Raw genomic sequence first — 27,698 nt, forward strand, 5'->3', positions numbered from 1 at the left:
AATTCTAGCAGGGCCAGCACCGTGGTATAGAGGGTAAGTTCAGTGGGCTCCACTTTGGCAGCCTGGGTTCACAGGTTTGGATCTTGGGTGCAGACCAACAGCACCCATCAAGCCCTGCTGTGGTGGCAACCCATATACAAAATAGAGGAAAGATTGGTACGGATGTTAGCTCAGGGCCAATCTTCCCCACCCAAAAAAAAAAAAAAAAATTCTGGCAGTGTTTTCAAGTTAACGATTTATCTACCTTCATAGTTAAGCCAAATAAAATAAATTTCTACTGTTCCACTATTATTGACTCATAATATACCATGCATATTATTAATTAAGTGAATTATTTTATTTACAATTTATAACTCTGGCTCATTTTTATAGCATTCATCATATTAATATAGGCACAGAAAGATGGATGAATATATATAACATTTACTTATTTTCTAGAACACCTAAAAAATATGAGGGCAGAATTTTTACCTTCTTTAACAAACTTTATGCAAAGTTCATTGTAGCATCATCCTATAAATACATGATGAATGAATAAATAAATTATCAATGGTTTGTATCTTCTATATACAAGATATTGTACTAAATCCTATGGTTATAATATGAGCAAAATAGATAGTCCCTGATCCCACAAATGTTGAATCAGCTGAGAGTGGACACTCTATAAACTAGAAATCCTCTATTTATAATTCCCACCACTAATTGGGAAGTACACAATGATATTTGATACTTATGGGAAAATAGAGTAAAGTGGATCAGTTTACCCTTCTGTCTGAACAAACAAACAAAAATAAGAAATTTCTTTCAATATATTGGACAACAGGGAATAACAGAGAGTAATCTTTCAGAGACAGGAAACAAAAGTCCTATTATTACTCGAACCTACAGCCTTGATGGAGTTTCTAGTCTAGAGAAGGGAAGTGAAACTGCCTGGGGTGAGGAGAATAAGCTGCAAGACTGAGGAGAATTAAGTACTAAAGAGGAGAGAGCTGAAAAGAGGGAAAAATTCTGAGAACTGTGTGGGGTCTTCCATAAGTATACAGCAGAGTACTGACTGGTGCGTTCATGCAGAAAATACCTCAAGTGAGGAAAGATTCATCTGAGAGCATTAGAAGTACACAGTCTCACACAAGGCAGGGAAGAACCTATTTCCACCAAGCAGACAAGATATTCTCAGAATTCACAGACACTGAATCTTGTACTTAGAAGGGCCTTGTCTCAGTAGTGAGGAGTAATTTAGCCTTAAGATAAATGCTGCACTGGTCCTGCTTAAAATATCCTAGTGCAAGATGTAAAAGGATCAAATTCCTTTTATTAATTAACTGTATCCCAGAAAAAAGCTCAAGAAGATAGATAGATAGATAGATAGATATAGATGATAGATAGATAGATAGATAGATAGATAGATAGATAGATAAAGAAAGAATACAAAAATATCTAACACCCAACAAGGTAAAATTCACAGCGTCTGTCATCCAATGAATACCAGGCATGCAAAGACCAGAAAAATACAACTTATGGTTAGGAAAAAAAATCAACCAATCAAAATTGGAACAGAACCTTCACAGATGTTCAAATAACATAGAATTGAAAACAGCTATCTAACAGTATTCTTGATGTTCAAAAAGTACACAAACATATGCAACACATAAAACAGAGTCAAATTGAAATTCTAGAGATAAAAACTACAATATTTGAGATTAATAATTCGCTGGTTGGAATCAATGGCAGAATTGACTTTGCAGACAAAAAGATAAATGAATTTGAAGGCATAGGAATGAAAAAAAAAGACAAAGAAAAATTAACTTACAAAATGAGAAGAGTATCAGTTAGCTGCGGAAAAACTCCAACAAGTGCAATGTATGCGCAAATAGAGCCCCTGAAGGAGAGGAGAGAATAGAGAAGGTGGCATAAAAATATTTGAGAAAATGGCGGCCAAACATTTTTCTAATTTGATGAAAAGTATAAACCTACAGATCCAAGAAGTTCCACGTTCCCCAAGCACAAAAAGCCTGAAGAAATTTAAACAAACTCATATCATAATCAAGTTGCTCACAAGTTGTGAAACAGAAAAAATCTTTAGAGCATTGGCAAAAGACATGTCACCTACAGAAGAACAAAGAAAACAATATAGATTTATTATTGGAAAGAATGCAAGCAAGAAGAGAGTGGAGCAATGTCTGTCAAGTAAAAAAAAAAAAAAAAAAAAAAAAACCTGTCAACCTAGAATCCTGTACCTGAAGTAAAAATATCGCTTAAAATTGAAGGTACAATAAAGACATGTAAGACTGATAGTATTCATCTGCAACAAATCCACATTATCGGAAATGTTGCAGGCAATCCTTCAGGGAGAATGAAACTGACGTGATATATCGATAGGGAGCAACATAAAGAGCACTGGAAAAAGTAAATACATGTTTAAACATAAAACATTTCTTTCCTATCTGAATATTTAAAAAAGATAATTGACTATTTAAGCACAACAATAATAATATATTGTCAAGATTATAACATATATATGTTAACTATATAACTATCATACCATTAAATATGTTAGGGAAGAAATCAAAGTAAAACATTTCAAAATTCTTATATCGCATGTGAAATGTTATAATATCACTTGAAGGTAGACTGATAAATTAAAAGTGTGTATTATAAACACTAAAGCGAACACTAAAATGACAGAATAGTTGTATCCGATAGTCAAATAAATAAAATGTGATCATAAAAATATTCAAATAATTCAAAAGATGGCAGAAAATAGTAATAAAGGGAACAAAGAACAGATGGAACAAATTAAAAAAAACAACAAAATGGTACACTTAAACCTAACTATAGGAATAATCACATTAAATATAAATGGTCTCAACATCCTCATTTGAAAAGCAGAAATGATTAGATTGGGGGGCGGGGGAGGGAAGACTAGACTCAAGTATATGCTGCTCATGGAAACACACTTTAAATATAAAGATACAGACAGTTTTAATTAACAGAATGGGAAAGACATACTATACCAACACTTGTAAAATAAAGCTGAATGTTTATATTACTATCAAGCAAAGTAGATTTCAGAGCAAAGACTATTGTCAGAGATAATGAAGACAATTTCATAATGATTAAGGGATCAATTGCATCAAGAGAAAATAAAAACCCTAAATATTCAGGTAACTAATATACTGCTTCAAAATACATGGAGCAAAAACAGATCTTCAATGAGAAATAGACAAATCCACATTTATAGATGAAGATTTCAATAGCCTTTCTTTCAATAAATGATAGCAAAGTTCCCAATAATTATAGTTGGAAGCTTTTACACACTTCTCTAAGAAAAAGTGAAATTTCTAGTACTAATGGACACAACTGGTAGACAGAAAATTATCCAGGAGATAGAAGTACTAGCATCATCAGCCAACTGTACCCAGTTGACATTTATACAATATTCTGAGGCCAGCATTACTCTGATACCAAAAATCAGACAAAAATATTACAGGAAAAGAAAACTACAGGTTATTAACTGACAGAACATAGATGCCAACCTCATGAACAAATTTTAATTAATGAGTGCAACACTGAAAAGTACAAAGTATTGCTGAGAGAAATGAAAGACATAAATAAATGGAGACATATACCCATTCATGTGTTGGAAGACATATTATTAAGATGCCAATTGGCTCCAAATTATTCTTTAGCAGACGTCAGTAAACTTTTCTGTATAAGTCCAGAGAGAAAATATTTTGGGCTTTGCAAATCGTAGTCTCCATCACAATTCAACTCTGCTTCTGTAGCAATAAAATAGCCACAGACAATGTGTAAATGATTGTCATGGCAGTGTTTCAGTGAAACTTTATTTACGAAAACAGGTGACTGAGGTAGTTTGGCTAGAGGGCTGTAGTTTGTTGATCCCTGATCAATAGTTTCAAACAAAATCCTGGTTAAATTTTCAGCAGGCATGTTTGATGAAATTGACAAGCTAATTCTAAAATTAATTTGGAAATTCAAAGAACCTAGAAGAGCCAAAACAACTCTGAAAAACAACAAAGATGGTGATCTATCACTACTTCATTTCAAAATTTATTATGAAACTATAGTAATCAAGCTCATTATGAAACTCAATCAGTCAAGGTAGACAAATAGGAAAATGGAACAGAACAGAGGTAAAAGGTTCCAGCCACCAATTTCAATGTGTGGCTGGGACGATTTTCCCCACACCAACAAGAAATACTTCAACACCAGCTGAGTGTCCTACTAGTCAACTCAATTCTGATACTATTTACCTGCAGATAGCATTGGAAACCACAAGTTAACGGCTCAGTCCCACAAGGCTGCATATCCCATAGACACTGTAGAAGCCAATCACAAGCCCAGGTTAACACCCATGTTTCTGACCCACAAGCTATAGATCCTATAGATAGACGGTTCCAATGACCTCCACCTTGAGTTTGATTAATCTACTAGAGCAGCTCACAGAACTCAGAGAAATACTTTACTTACTAGATTGTCAGTTTATTATAAAAGGATATAACTCAGGAACAGCCATATAGAAGAGATGCATAGGGCAAATATGGGGAAAGGGCACAGAGCTTCTGTGCCCTATCTCAGCGAAATCTCCACATGTTCACCAACCCTTTCTGGTTTTTATGAAGGCTTCGTTACATAGGCATGATTGATTAAATCATTGGCCATTGGCAATTGATTCAACTTCCAGCCCTTCTCCCCTCCCTGGAGGTCTGGGGGTGGCAGGGGGTGGAGCTAAAGGTTTCAACTTCTAATCATATAGTTAGTGCCTCTGGCAATCAGCTCCCATCCTTAGGTGTGGCCCAAAAGTTACCTAATTAACATAACAAAAGAAACCTTTCCTGCTCTCATCGCTTAGGAAATTCCAGGGGTTTTGGAACTCTGTGCCAGAAACTAAGATGAAGACCAAATATGTATTTCTTATTATAAATCACAGTATCACAAGAGAGTTGTCTTAGTCCATTCAGGCTACTATAACAAAAAAATCATAAACTAGTAGCTTATAAACAACAGAAATTGATTTCTCATGGTTCTGGAGGCTGGGAAGTCCAAGATCAAGGTGCTGGCAGATAAGGTGTCTGGTGAGAGCTTGCTTCCTGGTTCATAGAAGGCAATCTTCTCGCTACAACCTCACATGGTGAAGAGTTGAGGGATCTCTGGGGTTTCTTTTATAATCTCATTCATAACTTTCAGGAGCAAATCAACTCCCCAAAGCCCCACTTCCAGGTACTATCACACTGGAGGTTAGGTTTCAAAATATGAATTTGGGGGTAACACAAACACTCAGTCTACAGCACAGGTCTATGATAGACATGCACATATTTAGACAACTGATTTTTGAAAAGCAATCAAAGGCAATTCAGTGAAGAAAGAATAGTCTTCCCAACAAGTGTTGCTGGAACTATTGGATCTCCAGACATAAAAGTTAAACTTTTACCCATACCTTGCACCGCGTACAAAAATTAACTCAAAATATATTATAGATCTAAAACAAAACACAGCAAAATAAAATAAAAAAAATTTCAGAAGTAAGCACAGAAGATAATTTTTGTGACCTTGGTTAGACAAACAACTTTTACATACAGCAAAAGCATAATTTGAAGGATGTAAATTATGTTAAAAATTTAATATGTTAACACCTTAAGGGGCAGTTGGGGCGAGTCTTCTATGAATAGAGTCTATCGATCCCAACTGACTCTGTTCGCGGAAGACTCACCCTAAACTGTTCAGAGAAAATTGAGAACAAGGGAGTGCTACAGAGGGATAAGTTTGGGAGGGTCGGGGTGGAGGGGGCCCAGATGGGGACATGTGTGTGCACCTTGATAGCTGTTTCGCGCCGTAGCAATTCGCGCCATAAAATGTAACTGTCTGAATGTTTTGAATTAACCAATCATGTAAAGCCGCGCCAACCTTTTCCCGCTTTATGCTCCCAAATCCTATAAAAGAACTTGCCCCCTAAGGCTCGGGGTCGACCCCTCTGTCTCCTGCGAGAGACACGAGTCGACCCGGAGCTCCGCTCAATAAACCTCTTGCGTTTGCATCAAGTTCGGTCTTCTGTGTCTGTGGGCCCGCGTCATCCCGAGACCTGGTGAGTTGGGATTTCCCTCCCCTTCCCCTTGGGAATCCAACAAATTCATAAAAGAACAATTATAAATTGGAATTTATGAAGTAAAAAATAACTTTTGTTCTTTGAAAGACACTCAGGAAAATAAAAAGACAAACCACCAACTGGATTACATTCATATATCTGATTGCTGTTCATATATCTGATAAGGGGTTTGTATTCAGAATATGTAATAAACCTCAACAATCAATAATAAGAAAACAAATAACCCAATATAAAATGGGCACAATTGAACAAACATTTCACAAAAGAAGGTATACAAGTGACAAATATATGGAAAGATATACAATATCATTAGTCCTTGAGGAAATACAAATTACAACCACAAGGAGATACCATTATTTACCTAGTAAAATGGCTAAAATTAAACTAAACATAAGAAGTGTTGTTGAGATAGTGGACCATCTAGAACTCTCATACACTGCTAATGAAAATATAAAATGGTACAACTACTTTGGAAAACAGTTTGTCAGCTTCTTAAAAAGTTAAACATGTACTTACTATGTATAGTAACCATTCCACTCTTTGGTATTTATCCAAGAGAAAAGAAAATATACAGGAATGATCATAGCAGCTATATTTGTTATAAACAAACTTGAATCAAATCCAAATATTCATAGACAGATAAATGGATTAAAACCGTGGTATATCCATACAATGGAATATTATTCAGCATTAAAAATGAATGTACACAACAACATGAATGAATTTCAAAACAAATATACAGAGTGAAAGAAGCCAGACAACAAAAGTGTACATGGTGTACAATTCAATTACATAAACTACTAGAAAATTCGATCTAATCTATAGTGACAGAAGGCAGTTCAGTGGTTGCCTTGTTGGAGGTTCAAGCTAGGTGAGGGAGAAGCATGATAAATGAGTTCCAGGAAAATTTGGAAGGTGATAGAAATGTTCTTTTAATTTTGTTTGTGGTGATGGTTTCTGGGTGTATATGCATTCTGTCACAACTTATCCAATTTCTCACTTTAAATATGTGAAGTTTATTGCATGCCATTTGTACCTCAATAAAACAGTTGAAAATGATATGTGAGCAAATTAAGTAACATCTCACATGATCAGAGGACAAGGAACATATTAGAAGTAAAAGCTATGACAGAGCTAAGCTTAGACATGAAACATGAACGTAGGATAGACAAGCAAAGTGGGGTGAAGATAACACACAAAAAGGGTAAGGGAAGATGAGAATCAGCTGGTATGGACTGGTTTGCTGTTTTGGACTGTGTGCTTCTGAGCAGGCCAGCATTCTTTTTGATTGGTCAGTGTCTGTGCAGTTACATATGCTTAATATTTTCTCCATCAGCCCTGCGTCAGGAAGTACTTGAAAGGCATCAGGCAAAAGAGAGTATGTAAGATTTCAGTAATCAAAACAAACTCATTTAGTTAATCAAATATTTATTGGATGTCCATATTGCCAACCAATATGGGGCATAAATGCTGCAAAGTGTGACCGACATACTTTCTTTCATCACATCATTCAGGGACTACAATTGAACAGAGCTTGGAATGTAAGATATGAGTGTCTTGAAATAAGACTGGAAGACCATATTCTTAAGTTATTTGAAATTTTTTGAATATCTAGTATTTTACATCACTGATTAATCAAGTTTGGAGAAACACACATCCCTTTGTAACAGAGCTGTGGAATGTATGACTTGTATCATATTCTTGAATAGCCCTATGGAGAGTGACTACAACTCAGAAGATACATTGCTGTCAGAGCAAAGCACATTGCCAGTTGAAAATCTTTTGTTTTCAAGTACATTGATGATATGCCTCAAGCTTCTCTGTAATTGCATGATTTCAAAAGTGTTTTTCAGTGACGTGACCAAATCTTTCTAAAGTAATGCTTAATAGACAGAAAGTTGAAAAGCATTGCAGCCCTGCGATAAGACATCTTACAAATAATTACCAGAATGAGTCACCAGTCCGGATGGTGGGTACCATCGATTTTTAGTCCCTTGAAGGATTTATTTTTTTTTCCTTTTAACTTACCTGAAAATCTTCAATTAAGAAATGGTGCTGACTATTTAATCATAAACCTTTAAGGCCATGTCATATGGGAAAAATGATTCCTTACCTTTCTTTCAAAATATATTTGAAAAATGTGGGGCCAGAGACAAATAAACTTGTAACACCTTTTAAACTGTATCAAGATGTCAACAATATCTTAGGGTGAAAATGTTTTATATTATGTTTAAAACCATAGATAGATATATAGATAGATCAATGTCAAAATTAATGAGCTATACACAACAATTTTAATATTATTAACGTTTTCTTTAAATTTTGTAATTACTTTCAAACGAACGATAAAGCCAGGAAATCCATTCCACAGAATCAAACAAGCTTCTTGCACTGACTTGCCTCTAGTTCTGTTTCCTAAACTATGTCTTCTTACGGTGTATTCTTTATGATGAAAATATGTCTAGACATCGACAGAGGTGAGGAGCAAGCTCCCCAGCTCTCAAGTCTGATGGAAATCATGATAAAATAGACTATTAATGTTTTTTCTAATTAGTATATTTAAGACTACAATTAATATTTTATATAAACAACTTGAAATATTTTTTTCTTTTGCACTTTACTCAAAGCAGCAATTTATCCATCCGTGTGTATGTGTGTGTGTGTGTTATGTGTATTGTTGGTATATATATCAATTAGGTAATCAGCAAATGCTAATGTATTGATCCCTTATGGACTTCTTAGTAGGGTCGTCTTGAAGAAAGCTCTTAATTCGATTAACAAACATTTATTTATTGCATAGACCTAGATGCCAGGCATTATGTTACCACTGGAATATTGACAAATATTGACAAATAAAGACAAAGTCTCTCTCTCAAAGGAACTTGCTGGATGTTTTGTAGTGATTAAAAAAAAAAAATAACTGACACGAATTTTCTTCAATAATTCTTCCTTAACTCACTTGTGGGCCAGTGTTGATGACTCCATGGAAGAAATGAGGCATAAATAGTACATCTATATTCTCATCCGTGTAATTAAATATACAGATGATTCACTAGTCATGATACGTCCTTCTGCTTGATAGTATTAATAAGTGGCTTTGCCTTGTTTAACTTAATCTTTCTAGGTTTAGTATCTTTTTTTGAGAAATACAGATAATAAGACAACTCAAATGAAAGGGTAGTTGTGCAGATTAAATAAGATAATTTAAGTAAAGCACTTAGAATAATGTCTGGTGCGTATATCACTCAACGTCAGATATTTTTATTTTATTATTAAATGTAAGCAATGTATCATTTTTCAATGTTGATAATTCAAATGTACACGAAAACAATATCAACTATTGAATATTGACTTTTTTATATTTATAAACAAATCCCAAATAAATACTGTAAATACTCAAATGCCTCTTTTATAGATTTGCCTCCTATGTGATAGCACTCATTATTCCTCTAACAACCAAAGCCTCCTTCTGAAGTCCTATAACACTACCCATCATAAAATCTACCTTTTAATTATGTAATAATTTTCATTATCCCCATACCTTTTCTTTTTCTATGTCCTATTGTTACTTTTTGTGCCAGTTCTGTTTTCCTCACTGAATTTTAAGTTACTTAAAAGCAAGGAATGGTATTATCATTTCTATCCTCCTAATGCAAATATGTCTATTAGTTAAATATTTCTAGGTTGTATTTTTAATAATTTTTAACTATGAATATTGCTGTGAAGAAACTATATAATATGAAAAAAACATGAGTGTTTTTTTTTTTTTTTTTTTTGTGAGGAGATCAGCCCTGAGCTAACATCCGCCAATCCTCCTCCTTTTTTGCTGAGGAAGACGGCCCTGGGCTAACATCGGTGCCCATCTTCCTCCACTTTATATGGGACGCCGCCACAGCATGGCTTACCAAGCAGTGCGTCGGTGCGTGCCCGGGATGCGAACCAGCGAACCCCGGGCCGCTGCAGCAGAGCGCGCGCACTTAACCGCTTGCGCCACCGGGCCGGCCCCAAAAACATGAGTGTTTTATAGGAGACATTTATATTTGGTTCAATTTGAAAAACAACTGAAAAATAATGTTGATCCATTGTATGAGTTATCTCATTTTGTTCTCACATGGCCTGCAAGAGAGTTGCTATTTTCTAAATTTTACATATGAGGAGCTTGAAGCTGAGAGAGGTGAAGTATTTTTCTCGGTGTAGCACAGCAGATGGTGTAAAAGTACAAGGCCAAAAAGATTTATCTAACTTCAAAGCTTAAAACATAAATTTAAAAAATCTCAAAAAATGTATAATTGATTTTATTGATATTTACAGGTCTTCATTTCCTTAATCCTTCCTTTTTTCATTTCAAGAAACATTTTGGGATATAAATAATGAGAATCATATCCAAATTTTATACAAAATAGCAATGAAATGTTTATATGCATTTCTGTTTTTTAATGGACTAGCCCTCTTTCTTCTCTTGCTGGAGAGAAATACCCATGTTAAATACCTTTATAATTTTACCATGAAAAGATTGATTCAAATAAACATGTCTGAAATTCCATTAGCAAAAGGCTTTCAACAATGTGAGTTCGGTGAAGCTTATAATTTTCTTCCCACACATCTTTATTAAGTTCTATTTCTGATCAAAGGGTCATAGCTTCATCATATGACCTAAAATTAACTGTGTGAAACCAAGATCAGGTACCAAAAGTTAAATATAAGATAAAAAAGAAATTCCAGAAGAATAAATTGAAGAATGAACTTCACTTTCATGTGCAGAATGTTAAGTTATTTTCTGCCAGAGGAATTTTGATAGAATATTAGTCATTTAGCAGAAGGTGCTTCTAATGAAATTATGAAGCTACAAATGAAATGATTTCCTATAATTTTTGTTCTCTGTGGTTGTTTTCTAAATTTGAAATGCTTTTTGGAGTTCTATATCTTCAACTATATTATAACTCATAAATATTGTTTTACATATCTCCAATATAGCACTTAGAACACACCATAATTACATAGTAGAGTATGCTCAGCTTCAACTACAATGTGAGCACCTAGACAGCAGTCGAAATCAGGTGTTATTCATTATGAAATCTCAAATTCTTAAATCACAGTGCGATTAAGAACTTCCCAGGCTTAAATAAAGCTGCCACCATTGCATTCTCTCTTTTCCTCCTACCGCCTCCTCACAAAGCTACTTCACATTCCCTGACACACCACATACATTTATTCTTCGATGCTTTTATATACACATTTTCCTTAGGAATTGAATCTCTGCCTCGCTCACCTCTCTTTTTCTGGCAAAATCATATCTATCCTTTAAGATTAATTTTATATACTGTATTAGTTATGACTGTATACATATTCATAGGATTATACCTCTATCATAATATTGGACTTTTTTCAATGTCAATATTGTTCTACTTCTTTGTTTCTCTTTATGCCTTTTTCTTTCCCCAATTCTTGTTTCTCTACTATGTACCAGCCACTGTTACACCCCAAATGGCTGTTTTGGGCCTCTCAGTTTCATCATGCCATCTTTCCCTTTGTTGCGTCGTGTAGTACAGGAACCAGGAGTGGGGAATCATGCTCTGTGCAGCCTAGAGTGTTTGAATTCAGTGTTCAACTGCCCTGATATTGACATCTGGCTGCTGGGAAAGAGTAATTTTCTCTCCTTGGGCTAGCTGAATGGAGAATAATGTCATTTTGTACTTTTGTCAGTTGTCTTGCCTTCTGGCTGGTGAGAAGCTACAGGAAAATAAAGCCAAGTGATGTTCAGAAGAGCCAGATGATAAAGCCTCATTGCCGTTGTCTGTCTTGCCAGGTCCAGTCATTCTTGAATCTACATCCTTCTCTGGACTTCACAATTTTGTAAATTATCATGTTTCCTTTTCAGTAGGGGTTAGCTGGAGTTGGATTTCTACCATTTTCAACCAATAGTGCCCTGACAAACGGAAACCATTAACAAGAGTACAGTGAAATAAATGGACATGGAATAAAATGTAGCAGGGACCATTAGTGCACTGGCATGCAAGTTTGTAATTGATTAGCATGATAACTAAAAGTTTGTAAAATTATACTTTGCTTTATTTTATAGTTTAGGCCACCTCCTATGAAGTGTATGTACTTAACGACGCTTGATAGGAAAAAGCGAAGGGTAGGAATATGTTAGTTTCTTTATGCAGTCTTCAATAGGTTCTGGATGAAAAGGACAGACTTGAGTCCAGGTTGGCCCTTCTGACTGCTATCCGTATCTTTATTAAGAGACCTCATTGTACCTGCCTCCAGCTATCCTGGGTTGGACCGGAGATCAGATAATCAAATGTCCTGGGGACTTTCCAATAAAGCTAAAGTTTGGGTCTGGGACTTACAAAACATTTTGCTGTGGGTTTCTGGATAATGAAGATCCATATGATGACTAAGGCACAGGTGATTTGAGAATGATAGGTATCACACACAGCTCTCACACTTGAAGCTGGAAGTAGTGAGTGAGGCTTTTCATTTTGAGAAATTTCCTTTCTTGGCGGATGGTAAGAGCATTTATGTTGTAATTCTGGTAGTTACGTGAGGCACACACAGTGTAATACAGTAATGTTGGAGTTTTAAGTATGAAAATACATGTCTATCTATGTATTTTTTATGGTGGCAATAGAGTAGAAACATTATCTTCCTATTACCTCTTTTATGTACAGTGGGAACCTTCTGGCTCCCATCCATATCATTATGAAGTGATTGTCAACTGCTCTTGCCTAATTCATCTGATTACTGATGAGTTGGTAGAGAGAGAATCTCTTTTTCAGGGGGATGGGGAGTGGAGAGGAAGCAGAATTGTTAAGGTAAGAAAGTGTTTAGTTAATGGGATTCCGGCTGCCATTTTTCCTTCCACGTGGAGCAACCATGTCTGTTAAGAATGATTCCAAGCTCCAGAAGAGACAGAGACCTGAAACGAAAAGAGAGATATGACGGCATGTTTTTTTTTCACTCCTGGTTAAAACAAACAAACAACTTAGACTCTATTTAACATATATTCACACCTGGATCTTTTTAAAAATTATTTTAAATAAGTTATTTTGGGATACATTTAGACCTTTGACTAAAAATCTTCTGTAGACTGAGAGATGGAAATATTTGCTGCTCATAATTATATCCCCAGTGACTAGCCTTATTTCTGACACCAATCAATGTTTGGTAAATCAGTGAATAAATGCAAATATATTGCTATACATGCTTAATTATTATCATAACATTAATAGTATTATTGTTCATATGAGATTTCTCTTCTTTACTTTTCTAAAAATATACCATATTTAGAATCATAGGTGCCTCATAAATTAGGAAGACCAGGTCTTAGTTTAAAATTATATACGTATGCCAAAAGTATGAAATATATATTATATTTGAAGTATCCTATAGTTTAAAAATCTACTTAATAAAATTATAAGTATATACAGTGAATGAAAACAAGGAAAATGTAGAGGGATAAAGTAAAAGGAAAATTAAAGGTCAAAATGTGGTCTCTTAAGAATATGTGAGAGAACACTTTAATTGTTGTTACGAATTACCGAAGTTACTGACTTTTTAGAATAATCAGAAGCATGAAGAGAAACTACAACAGTTTTTAAAGTTAACTTTTAAAGAATTATATTCTAGTGGTTTATATTATTTAGTTTTGCTTACACTGAGAAATAATTTGAACCTATAAGTTGAAAATATTAACCCTCATCACCCAAATGAATTTAGAAAAATTTATTGATAGAACAGGTCACTGACATTTTTAGTAAACATAATTATATGAGTAATTGAAAGATGCTATATTTTGAAAGATGAAATTCTAATGATAGAAAACATAGGACAATTGGAAGTTACAATATGTTTCAGTTAGAATATAAATATGTTTTGTAAAAATTAATATAAGATGCAGCTTTATTGTAACTTTTATTCATTAATTTAACTCTTACTTTATGCTGGGTCATATCACCTCATTTACATTTAAATACAATAGATAGATAGATACATATAGATATCTAGGAGAAAAAGACAGGCTTAATTATATTAGTTAATGTGGCCCTAATACAACTATCTTACACTAATATTTTTATTAAAATATTTTGTATCCAAAGAGATTTTTTATAGAATGTCTGTACTTATATATATTATTTTCTTACATATGTTAAGAAAATAACATCGATCCTTTTTGCTCAACTTTCTTATTAAAATATGTGTTATGATTAAAATGTAGTCATTATTTAAATAAGAAAGGTAGTATGGTGCTATGGTTACAAAACAGGTTTCAAGATCAATTTCTCTAGATTCAAGTCCTGTCTCCTCTAGTTACTCCTGACCTGATATAATGTTTATAAGCAGCATTGTCTTAATATGCAAAGTAGTTATAACAATATCCCTTAGAATATACTGGTTGGAGTAAATGAGATAATGAATACAAGATAAATGGAAAATTTGTATTGCTAATATATACTTATAAAAATTGAAGATACATTCCTACATTTGTTTTTTCTTTCAAAATGCTGTGACAGAACTTCTGCTTCTGGGAAGATGGAATAGATGTACTCTTCCTTATTCATCCCATTAAGTACAACTTAAAACCTTGGCAATTATGTATAAAAAACTATAAGAAAATGCTGAATGGTGGAAAGAGGACAGACCATATCCTTATGAATATAGATGTAAAAATCCTTAATAAAATATTAGCAAAGAAAATTCAGTAACATAAAAAAAATAATTATACAAGAATTATATATGACCAAGTAGGGTTTATTCCAGACATGCAATGCTGGATCAATATATATACATATAATTTTTTTTTCCAAGGAGGATTCACTCTGAGCTAACATCTGTTGCCAATCTTCCTCTCTTGCTTGAGAAAAATTCGCCCTGATCTAACATCTGTGCCAATCTTCCTCTATTTTGTATATGGGTCACCACCACTGCATGACCGCCCACGAGTGATGTAAGTCCACACCCAGGAACCAAACCTGGGCTGCCAAAGTGGAGCGTGCTGAACTTAATCACTAGGCCACCAGGCCGGCCCTGGGTCAATATTTTAAAACCAATCAATGTAATTCAAAAGAAGAAAAATCACAAGATCTGATTAACGTAGAAAAAAATCATTGGACAAAATTCAACACCCATTCAGAGTGGGAAAAAATATTTGCAAACCATACAGCTAACAAAGTACTAGTATGTAGACTATGTAAAGAACTCTCAAAACTCAACAGTAAATAAAAAGAAATCTAATTAGAAAATAGAGAAAATACAAGAAAAAATTGTAAGAAATAGTTACAGATGATAAAAAACACATAAAAAGATGTTAAAAATCATTTGCCACTAGGAGAATATAATTAAACCACAATGTGATATTGCTCCATGCCCATCAGAATGGCCAAAATAAAAAAATAAATTAAAAAAAGTGACATCAGGGGCCGGCCCGGTGGTGCAAGTGGTTAAGTGCGTGCACTCCGCTGCGGCAGCCCGGGGTTCGCTGGTTCGGATCCCGGGCGTGCACCGACGCACTGCTTGGCAAGCCATGCTGTGGCGGCGTCCCATATAAAGTGGAGGAAGATGGGCACAGATGTTAGCCCAGGGCCGTATTCCTCAGCAAAAAAAGAGGAGAATTGGCGGATGTTAGCACAGGGCTGATCTCCTCACAAAAAAAAAAAAAAAAAGTGACATCAATCTTGCCAGGCAAATGAGAAAGAGCCTGCTAAGGAGACTGAAAGAAATGTCTAGAAAAGAAGAAAGAAAATCAGGAGAGGGGCTGGCCCCATTGCCTGGTGGTTAAGTTCAGTGTGCTCTGCTTTGGCGTCCAGGGGTCGGTTTCCAGGTGCAAACCTACACCACTCATCAGCAGCCATGCTGTGGCTGTGACCAGCACACAAAACAGAGGAAGATTGGCACAGATGTTAGCTCAGGGTGAATCTTCCTCAGCAAAAAAAGAAAAACAAAGATTCATCCAGAGTAACAAAAAGAAAATCAGGAGAATGTGGAAGGTTGAAGCTGAGTGAATAAATTGTATCAAAGAACAAGATTGATTGACTACAACTAATGAGACTAATAGATCAATCAAGATGAGGACTGGAATGGAGTGCTGGATTTTATGGCCTTGAACTCATTACCTACTCAAAATCATTGTGGTCGAATAGTGGGTGAGCAATCATGGTACAACCAGAGAAACAGAACCAGTGGGAGACATATTATAAGGGATTTGTTGCAAGGAATTTGCTTATGCAATTGAGGGGGTTCATTGGGCAAATCTGAAATCCATAGGGCAGGCTATTGGGAAGAGTGGGCTGGAACTTTCCAGCAGGAACTGAAGCTGCAGAGTCCCCGGCAGAATTTCTTCCTTTCCTGAGAAGTGTCAGTTCTGCTCTTAAGGCCTTTCAACTGATTGAATCAAGCCCATCCTGATTATCTAGGATAATCTCCTTTACCTCAAGTCAACATTAATCACATCTACAAAATACCTGCACAGCAACACCTAAATTAGTGTTGGATTGAATAACTAAAGACTATAGCTTAGTCAAGTTGACACATAAAACTTGGCCATTAGAGTGGATTTGAAATGTATATAAGAGAAAATGGGAGAAGAGGAGTTTGAGCCTTCAAATAAATCGGTTCAACAATTCTTACAACAAAGAGGAAGAGAGAAATGTGTTAGTGGCAGCACATTTTTATTGCTGCTGGAAATGATCCATTAAAGAAAAAAAATGATAATATGTTTTAGAAGGTAGAACTGCTAGAGCAATATTCAGAGATATTTGACAGTGTATTGAATCTTATGTACAAATTGAAGTGTTGGCCTTAGACAGCAGGAAGAAAGGTGTACTTATCATCAAAAGGGAGGATGCAGAGTTTATAGGTTAAGATGCTACAAAAGAAAAGATGGTGGAAATCTATGTAAGTTCTCCTTTTTCAGGAAAGTAGTAAATAACGTCAGTGGAGAATAAGAATGGAAGAGTCTATGATAATATGGTTGAGAGTAGAGATTACGCATGAAATAGCTACCTGGGAGATGGGGGGATATTGAAGAACTCAGAAAATGAAGGAATTAGGGCCTACCTGAGGTTCAGGGTCATGATTTTCAACTGAGACTAGTCATTGTGGTTATGTATTTTTCTCTAGACATGCTTAGCTGCCTGTGCCGTGCTGATTAGGAAGATAGTTCAATTTAAGTTACCAATCCAGCAAGAGAAGAAAGAGAGTTCAGAGTATGCATAAGAATGAATATGATGACTGGCTGTGGAATTTAAGTTGGTTAAACAAGGAAGAACATATATGATAAGAGATAAGATAAACGCATTGTAGATATAAAGAGATTATGAGTTTTTAGAGTTGAGATGCTAGAGGGACTAGGTGGAAATAAGAGTTGGTCATCAAAATGTGGGATACTCAGAGATGAATTTATGGAGAGATTGATGTTATTAATGATGACGTGGTCTAGGAATTACCATGGGAGTAAGAGGTGAACACGTGGTGGATTCCCAGATCATCTGAGGAGTAGGATTAAAAGAATTGAGGATCAAGTTTATATGTATATTGACATCATAATGAGTTAAGGCAGGAGGTGATCAATAAATAATTCTTAATTAAATGAAGGATTAAAATATGAATGGGCATGGGTAAAAGTATGAATGCCAGCCACTCAATTAGTTGATTATGGCAAATAATTATTTGCCACAATTATTTATAATTATAATATCTTAATTACGCAAATTATTATTAATTACTCATAATAAGAAAAGAAGTACAGGCTACTGTAAAAAATTTTTTTAAACATTTAGCTTCAAAAGTTAGGAAATTCTTCACAGAGAATAAATACTTGAAGGTCATATTTTTGTAGTAAGTAGGAGTTTAAATAGGACAGGAGGTGGAGAGAATCCCAGTAGAGAGCATGTACAAAAAGAACAGCAACAGATTTGACAACTTTGAGGATGGAAAAAAGGTCAATTTGCTGGTACAAAATAAGCAGGGTGAAAAGTGGCATGCGATAGGCTTGGCTCAGAACATGGAAGGAGTTAGAAACTTGGTTAAAGATTTTATGTTTTACGCAAAATGCAATGGAATATTTTAGATGGATTTTGAAGAGAGAGAACTTTTCGGCAAGGTCTCAGTTCTTAGGGATTCTGTCTCTATTGTGTTGCTCTAATCCTTCACTGACATTTTTACTATTAGATGTGGAGTTGGTAAAAGGCACCCCAATGAGTCTCTTGAGTTACACAGATAGCCCTCTTCTTGTGTGCAAGCAACACAATATCAGTAAATAGTATCACTGGTGTAGGCCTTTAGAACGATGAGTTTTTCTGCCTGTTGGTTCAGGAGCAGGGGAACTACAAAATGGCCAGGTATCAGTCTCAACATCCAATTTAACTGAACCATTGTGATGATTAAGATGAAGTTGGGAAGAATTGACATCTTAACAATAGTGAGTCTTACAACCCACAAATACACAATTTCTCTCTATTTATTTAGATCATCTTTGATTAGTTCATCAGTTTTGTAGTTTTATGCATACAGAGCCTGTACTATTTTGTTAGATTCATATCTAAGTATTTAATTATTTTTGATGTTATTGTAAATTTTTTTTTATTTTGTTTTCTTTTTACTTTTTATGCTTGCTTCTTAAACTAAAGTTTGATTTTCTGGATTGAGCACAAAGGGTGCATTCATTCATTACATGGCAAAAATGAACGTCAGCCTGAAAGATGTTATGTAAACACAGCTTTTCAAGTTTCCTTATTCCCAATGATGAGCCTAGTTTGGTACCTACATTTTATGATTTCTTAGCTAAGTCATGGAATGAGATTTATTAAACTTCTTATATCCCAAAAAAATCTCCTTTAAACTCCAGTGTAATTATTTTTATGGTTACAGAATCATCTTTCAGTAAGTTGTCACATGGGTCTAATATCTGTTTTCCTTAAAAAGTATTTTACTACTCCTAAAGATATGATAAGGAGTAAAGCATGCCATATTGTACTTTCTGATGCAATGTGTTAAAATGACCTGTCTATGGACCTGCACAATTAGTTCAGTATCTGAGAGAAGCTTAGCAACTCAGACCTGACGGGAGCATGCAATAGCTTATTCCTTGATATAGTTAGGACTTCTTTCACTTTAAAATGTCACTTTTCATCGAGACAAAATAAAATAATGAGAAAAAGGGTCATTTCTAGGCGATTTTTATTTCCATAGAGTACTCTGTCAATTGAATAGTTTATTTCTGCATTATTAGGACTTTATAAAGCTATGTTTATTCCAATTAAGTCATATTGACCAATAAGAGTTTCCATTTGTTCTAGGCGTTATCAAAGGACTACAAATGTATAGGAATCAATAATACTGAATGTGCACTAATGCTAAAAATATAAAGAGTCAGAAAAAAGGTCTGATTCAAATCTACCTTTAAATGTATACCTAATAGATAGATATGTGTTTTACCTACATTTTTATTGACATTCTGCTCCTTCAATCTTCATAAAATTACTAAATCAATAATGATGTTGTGAGTTAGGAGCATAACAATACATAAAATATTAGAAAACTAAATTGTTTGCCGGATAATATTTTAAATTAATCTATTACTTTCATTTTTAAAGGAGAAATAGTTTTGAATAAAGGTTCACCAATCATTACAGAAAATTTTTTCTCTGAAATTGTTTGATTAAATGTTTTAATTTTCTCTTTGTAGAAAACCTATGCAGTGACCCCATGTAAAAAATTTTAAATATGCAATTAAATAGGGAAATATTTAAGTATTTGTTCATTAAAATGTCAAAGGAATACTTAAAATGTAATATCAATAAAAATGTAAATATGGTGATTTTCCTCTTTTAATTTAAGCTTAAGTAACAAACAAGATGAGTTTAGTCCACAGGTAACCTTAAAGAATGACTTTTATACAAAAATAAACTTGAAGAAAGCTTTGAATTTGATAGTCATTCACTATTTTATTTTCCTACTTTTTTCTGTTTTTACTGTTGTACATGTTTCATTTAGTTCTTCTGGCTCAATTCTCACTCATTTCTGATTCATCCTTGGCTAGTATTGGAAACAATATTTACCTAGTTAAACACACACCACACACACACAGAACAGAATTTGATGTGGTATTTCAGAAGTAGCATAACCCAAAGAATAGATAATAAAAGAAAATTATTTTTAAAATATAATAACTTGGAAACTTTCTAAAAACATCTTTGTCTAATTCCCATCAAATGATCCCAATCTTTAACTTCTCATAAATGTAGAAGTATATTTAAACATACTATTTGCTCAACCAACAACTGTAAGGTTGGTTGGCTCCTCTGATGGATAAAGAGTTGATGTACCAGTTTATGAGTGATTTCATCTTGAACATTCTTTTAAAATTCAGTGGTAAAGAATGTTACCCATTTAATAGAAATATTGCTGCTATTCAAAAGTTTGCATGAAAATATGTAACTATGCAATTAAGGAAAAGTTTCTTCTACTAATTAAACACTCTTCAAACCGAATGGTAAAAATTGTATCCATTCAACAGAAACAATGATATTCAAAAAGTCTGCATAGAAATATAGTATAATAATTCAAGTAAGAAAAAGTTCGTACACTAATTGTTTAAAAGTATTCCATGATATATATACTGCTAATATTAAAGCATGTTTATTCAGGCCAAACAGAATATTTTTAAAAAAGCAATTATCCAATATTATGCATAATATATATGTCAAAATAAATATTAGAATCAAAAGTGGGTTTTTTTGTGTGAGGAAGATCAGCCCTGAGCTAACGTTCGATGCCAATCCTCCTCTTTTTGCTGAGGAAGATTGGCCCTGGGCTAACATCCGTGCCCATCTTCCTCTGCTTTATATGGGACGCTGCCACAGCATGGCTTGACAAGCAGTGCGTCGGTCCCCACCGAGGATCTGAACCTGTGAACCCTGGGCTGCTGCAGTGGAGCCCATGCACTTAACTGCTACACAACCGGGCCAGCCCCAAAAGTGGGTTTTTTTAACGCTAGAAAACATTTCTGGCTTTTATTTTGTTATGTAGCGTGATCATCTCGTGAGGACAGGAGCACTCACATCCTCACTTGGGTAAGTTACAAATAAAGTTGTCTGAATTTTTTGTGATATTTACTTGGGAACTTATTCTTGCTAAGGAGGCATTTGGAAGGAAACCATCATTCATGGAGCATTGACTAAGCCCCAGAAACTATGATAGATAGTATTTTAAAGCTGAATATAATATTCTGTCCTCCGCTTTGCTCCTCAAAAATATGTTTGTAGCCAGCCATTTGTTGGGGGCAGCTTATAACATGGGGCCATTCACTATTTGCAGTTGAGTATAAAAAGAGGCAAAAATACTCTGAGGGAAAATTTTGTTTTATATATTTTGTAATACAGCCAGCAAGTCACTAAAAAAATCAGCCTAATGAAATAATATTGGGTCAATGTGAAAGTTTAGATCTATGAATCTCTCTATCAGAGAAACATTTAAAAAAATCAAAGCAAAATATATGGATAATAGAAATACATTGGTTGTGTTATATGTATCTATATAATTAATTCATATTTAGTCAGTAAGGACTTTTAAAAATAGACACTTATTTACAAGAACTTGACACTCTCTTACCTACAATTTATGAACAAAGATGTTGTCGTCTTGTTTACTGATTTATCCCAAGTACCTAGAAGTGGCACACAGTGGGCACTTAACATATATTTGCTAAGCTGAATGAAGGAACCATGTAAACATGTTTATTCAATACTATGTGAGGAAAAAAGAGCATGCACAAATAAGACTTGCCTTCAAAGTCATTTTCTGTGGTTTTACAACCACATTATATATTACAGATGTTTTAAATGTATGTTCATTTAAAAGAAAAAAACGAAGGAATATTTACCAAAGCATAAACAGGAATTATTATCCTTAGATAAATAGATAACTGCATATTTTCATTTTCTTTCCTATGGTTTAGAGATTTTTTTGCCATTGATCTTTTTTTGTAGTCAACATTCATAAGTATGAATTACATTTTCATTCAAATTAATTTTAATTTAAGAAGATGCAACACATTTCAGAAGTATAGTCTTTTATATCTCATTACCTTTTTCAGCTAAGGTTTAATGAACATCAAGTAAAGACCAAAGGATACTGGATTATCCTAGGTCAAAACATGAAGGAACTGATGCTCACAGATTTTGAGTAATTGGCTTGAAATGATTTAGTTGTTACTGGAGAAACAAAATTCAAATATGACTTTTTTGATTCCAAAACTTAGTTCTTTCCTCTTAAATGTTACTGGAAATATATACATATATAAGAAATAAATTTTGTAGTCAAAAGTTATAAGTGCAAGATTCTTTTATATATAATACTTTTTAGCACCTCAGAGAAGTAAATAATTAATTATCAGATATATAGCAGCTACCATTTCCCAAAAACTTAATCTTTTTTTTCCCTGACAACAGCCTATACATAATAATCTCTGTTTTAGAGAAAATGGAAGTTCAGAGCTGCCAAATCATTTGGCCCAAGGAGATCACCAGGTAGTTTTGTGAAATGAAGTTGGCAAGGTGGAGCGAAGATTAAATCGTGATGTACTACTGGTGCCATGCTATCAGTTTGGAATTTAGCCTGTTGACAATGTAGAGTCAATAGAATTTTTGTTGTGCTGTATTTTGTTTGTTTTTAAGAAGAGTAGCATTATCTAATCAAGTGGAAAAAAAGAATAATCAAACATATATCTCTCTTAAATACACTTGTCCTTTATAAGATATATTGAGTAAGGACCACTATTCATATTATTTCCTATATATACTGTTCTTGTTTCATATTTTACAACATATATGTCAGTATGTAAGGAAAGGCATATTCTACTATGAGTATATGTTTAGAATCATGGCCAGCCAAAGCTCCTATTCTATAGAACACACAAGCTGCTGTGTTACTGAATAATGTTCACAATCAGAATTTCTAAAATTTTTCAACACAAATTTGGGGATTTTATATATAAATATATATATTGTATGAAGGCCACCAGATTTACAATATTTGGAATATAGATACTATTCTTAAACATTAGAGATTTTTGAAAATATGAAGGGTAATTTATGATTATTACCCATGGGACTGAATTACTTTTCGATGTGCAGAGGATAAATTGGGGAGAAAGTATAAAGACATAATATGATGCTCTCTGCATTTTTAGTTAATCTGTATCTAGTAGAATAAACATTGCGTTGGAAATAATAATCACTAACATTGGTTGAGGGATTAGTATGTACCAGGAAATAATCATTTTTTAAACAGATTTTTTTAGAACAATTTTAGGTTCACAGCAAAATTGAGCATAAAGTACAGAGAGTTCCCATGTTCCCCTGCCCCTACACATGCACGGCCTCCCCACTATCAACATTCCCCACCAGAGTGGTACATTTGTTACAATCAATGAACTGACATTGACACATCATTATCAACCAAAGTCCATGGTTTACATTATAGTTCACTCATGGCATTGTACAGTCTATGGGTTTGGACAAATGTATAATGACATGTATCCACCACTATAGTATCATACAGAGTAGTTTTATTGGTCTAAAAATCCTCTGTGCTCCACCTAATCATTCCTCCGCTCCCTCCCCCCCCAACTTCTGGCAACTACTGATCCTTTTATACAATTTTAGATAATGTTATCAATGAGAAAAAAATTATGTATGCTTTGAAGGATGTATTTAAATTAATGTCATCATTACAAGAATCAATGTTCCAGTAACACCTGTTGTTGAAAAAATTGAATGTGAATTCTATGTCTTATGCTCAGCCTTGCTTATTGGACTGAAACCCCACCTTCCCAGGCACCCTTCAGATTTGGTGATAATTGAAATTTTTGCATATGCAGCTGAGGCCTGGAACATACAGGAGGTTTTGTGCCTGGAGAAGAAACTAAAATAAGAGAAAGGAATTTGTCCAATGAAGACAGTAGAATTATTATGCTCATAAGAATTATCATGCACATTCTCTGTGGATTTATCTATTTATTTTTCTGTGAACCTCTGTTGTTTTCTTCCATTTTACATTATTGTAACTCTCTTATTCTTATTGATATCTAGAATTTTTTATATGTTGAAGAAATTAGTCCTTAATTTATATGTTATAAATATATTTCCTAAATTTTACGTTGTGTTGGAGTCTAAATTATAAGATATTCTGCTTTATAAATTTTTTAAATGTTTATATATAGGATGTATTAATTTTTTCATTTATAGAATTTAGGTTTTATGTTTGCTCTGTAAAGGTGATCTTACTACACATTGAATTGATTTTGTGTTTTATTCTAATAACGTTAGTTTCCCCTTTAAAAATATATATTTTTTATTTATCTGCAATTTATTTTTGTGCAAACTTATTTTTTTCTAGATGATTGTTCCATGGTGCCAAAACAGATTTTTCTGAGGACAGATTTACCTGAATTCTAAGAGGTGTTGCTTCAACAGAATCCCACATGAATTTTCCTTACCACTTTACTTGATAGTGTACAATTTTGGCTTGGGTTTCACTTTGTCACAAGAACTGGATTTTGTTCACTTTTTAATTTAGATGTAAACCTTAAAACTACTTTATACATAAAAACTAGATCCCTGTTAGGACTCCAATAGTATCTGTATTGTATTTTATGAATTTGTGAAATCTTCACATCAGGAAGATGAATTATATCTCTATTTATACAAGTATTTTTTTTTGCAACAAAACCTGATGCATAGATGAGGGCCTATTTATGGTTATATTTTGCCCAACTAATGTAAATATTCATGCATTTCTTACCATAGTTATACTTTTTACGTGTGTTTATTTTTTACGTGTATTATTTAACATATATTATATGCACCGGATTACCTTTTAAAAAATTTGGAAGACATCTGACCCCACTGGTTTTGGATAAGAGGTTGTGGACCTGTTTTTATGAAATGAGTTGATAAATATATTTTCCTATTTATACTATGTATAGTAGCTCTTCCTTAACTTCCTACATCTAATCTTTCAACAGGTCAATTTGTTTTTACTTCCAAAAATATATCACAAATCCATCCCTTCTCTCTCTCTGTGTGTGACATCAATGTGGTAAGCCATCATTATATCTTCTCTGGTAGTCTGTAACAGCCTGGCACTTGTTCCCTGGCCTCCCCACTGCCAGCCTCCCAGCACTCTACCCAGCAGCACATCAGAGCCATCTCCTTCAGGCTCAGGAGAGCCAATTCCTAATTTTCCAGGATTTGCGCCAGCTGGTTGTTAAACACAGCTATTATTAAAAATTAAATTCTATTAGATTACAATAAAATGAATTATTTTAAATCAAAAGCAATACATACTCAAAACATCACTTCTACTTATTTTCCTGCATTTTACCATCATCTATGCTCTTGAAGTTATCTGCATCAATTGAATCTGTATGGTGGAAATGTTTATTACTCAAGCCTACAGAGAGGAGGAGGTGGTGGAAGAGGAAAAGGGTCAGAGGAGAGAGGGAAGGGCAGGCAGGAGAGGAGAAGGGTGGGAGGGAGAGGGAAAGGTGGAGGGAGGAAGGAGGGAAAGGAGTCTGGGAGGGAGGAGGTAGAGGGAGGGAGAGAAAGGGAGGCAGGAGAGGGAGGGAGGGAGGTGGAGAGAGAGACACCTAGTCATCCTGGGGACAGATGTGCAGAACAGGAGCCCCCTCGTGGAGTTTTGATTAATGCCAGGACTAATTTTGACGGTCTGTCCTGGGGTGCAGGGCAGATCTGACGGTATGTACAGGCTGCCTTTGCCTTACTTACCAGAGGGGCAACGGAAGCTGGGGCGGGGTCTGCTGGTTTCACTCTGACATATGTTTAACGATCTAGCCAAATATTATATTGCTGTGAATGACTTATTGCTGCTCCCAGCTCCATTTCTCCACAGTCACATTAGAGTGGGGAGAGAAAAATATCTCTTCGGATACATCGTGCACAGTTCTGAAGTGCTTTAATGAACATGCATGGTTTTGAAAAACAACACAATTATTTCATTATTGTCACGTTTGTAACATTTATAATCTAATCACTACCACTATTTGGACTAATTCAACAAATAAATGAATTCAATTCTTACTATTCGGGCTACTCCGTTGATGATTTAGTGAATTCTCAATTATTATTTCTCAAGAAGTAGCTATTGCATGTGTTGTTACATTTTGGAGAAAGCCTATTGTAAATTAGGTAAACAGAGAGGCCATTAGACAGAGGTGGCTTTAATGCCTTGGAGGCTGTAACCAAAACAAAGCCGAAGCCTGTGTTGCCTCCAGGTTAAGAAATTGAAGTCTAAGGACAACCAATCACAAACAGCCAACCAGGCTTTCTCCAACAATGCAACAGCTTAAGCTATAGCCAAGTGCTTTTCTCGCTTTGCTTCTGCCTCTTCTCTATAAATCTTTCTGGAGTCGTGTGGGTGGAGCACTCCTAACCATGGCCAGTTTGGCGCTGCTCAATTGGAATCAATTTTTGCTCAAATAAACTCCTAAAAATGTAATATGCCTCAGTTTATCTTTTAACACAATTAATTTTATACTAAAGCAGATGTCCAGAATCCATCAGCTATTTTCCCTGTGTAGGTAACTCTTGGAGGATGAACGCTGGCTATCCTTTGAATTATTTCTAATTTCTCAAAGTCTAAAATTCTTAATAGGGTGGGTGTATCAATGTTGTATGTTGTATTTGCTTGTTCATGTTTTGTTCTTTAATCTAAATATTCAGGTGATTTCTGTCAGGCAACTTTTGTTTTAAGGAATATTTTTACTATTTTTCTCTCCCATCTGTTCAATTCTTTTTGTGAGAAGTTATAAGGAGTCTTACTTCAACTCTACTTTTGCCTGTAACAAATATCTTTCATTTTCTTCATGTAAGTTTGAGTCTGTTATATCCTAATTAAAATTACTCATTATTCTCAAGTCTTCCATTCTATGTTTTCATGAGTGTCTCATTTTAGCATACTACAGTCATTTCAGTGTTGATTTTTTTATCTCCATCTGTTATCTCTAATCCTTCAAAATTTTATTCTTTTTTTTTTGAGGTCTTGATTAAAAAAGAAACATGTTTTATAATATTTTTAATTTTAGTCTGATTCACTTCCCTACTGGCATAGCTATTTGGGGATGCTCGTCCTTTGCCTTCCTTTAGTCTTTTAAGCTCTGTATCTATGTTTTTGTTTATTGCATTTTTTTATCCATGCTTTTTATTAAATAGTTACTTTTCAGAATGCAATTTTTTTCTGTGACTATAACTTCCTAAAGGAATATTGTGATAGTAGAGTCACTGCATAAGGAAGGGCAGAAGGCTGCTTGAATTTTGGTATATTGTCTCTGAACACATTCTTAACAACATACTCATGTGAGAGCATGTTTTAACTGGGTTGCAAGAGGTTTACCTGGTTCCCAATGCTGAACTGTTTGTCACACATTTAATGGGCGATAATTTTCCATTTATTTTTCTTGAGCTCTCCAGAAATCTACCTTGATTTTTGTTCAATCTAAGTTAATTTAATTTTATTTTATAAAAAGAACACTGGAGTTGAATATCAAAGACCA

This window comes from Diceros bicornis, chromosome 16 (assembly GCF_020826845.1).
Source record: "Diceros bicornis minor isolate mBicDic1 chromosome 16, mDicBic1.mat.cur, whole genome shotgun sequence".
Lineage (NCBI taxonomy): Eukaryota > Metazoa > Chordata > Mammalia > Perissodactyla > Rhinocerotidae > Diceros > Diceros bicornis.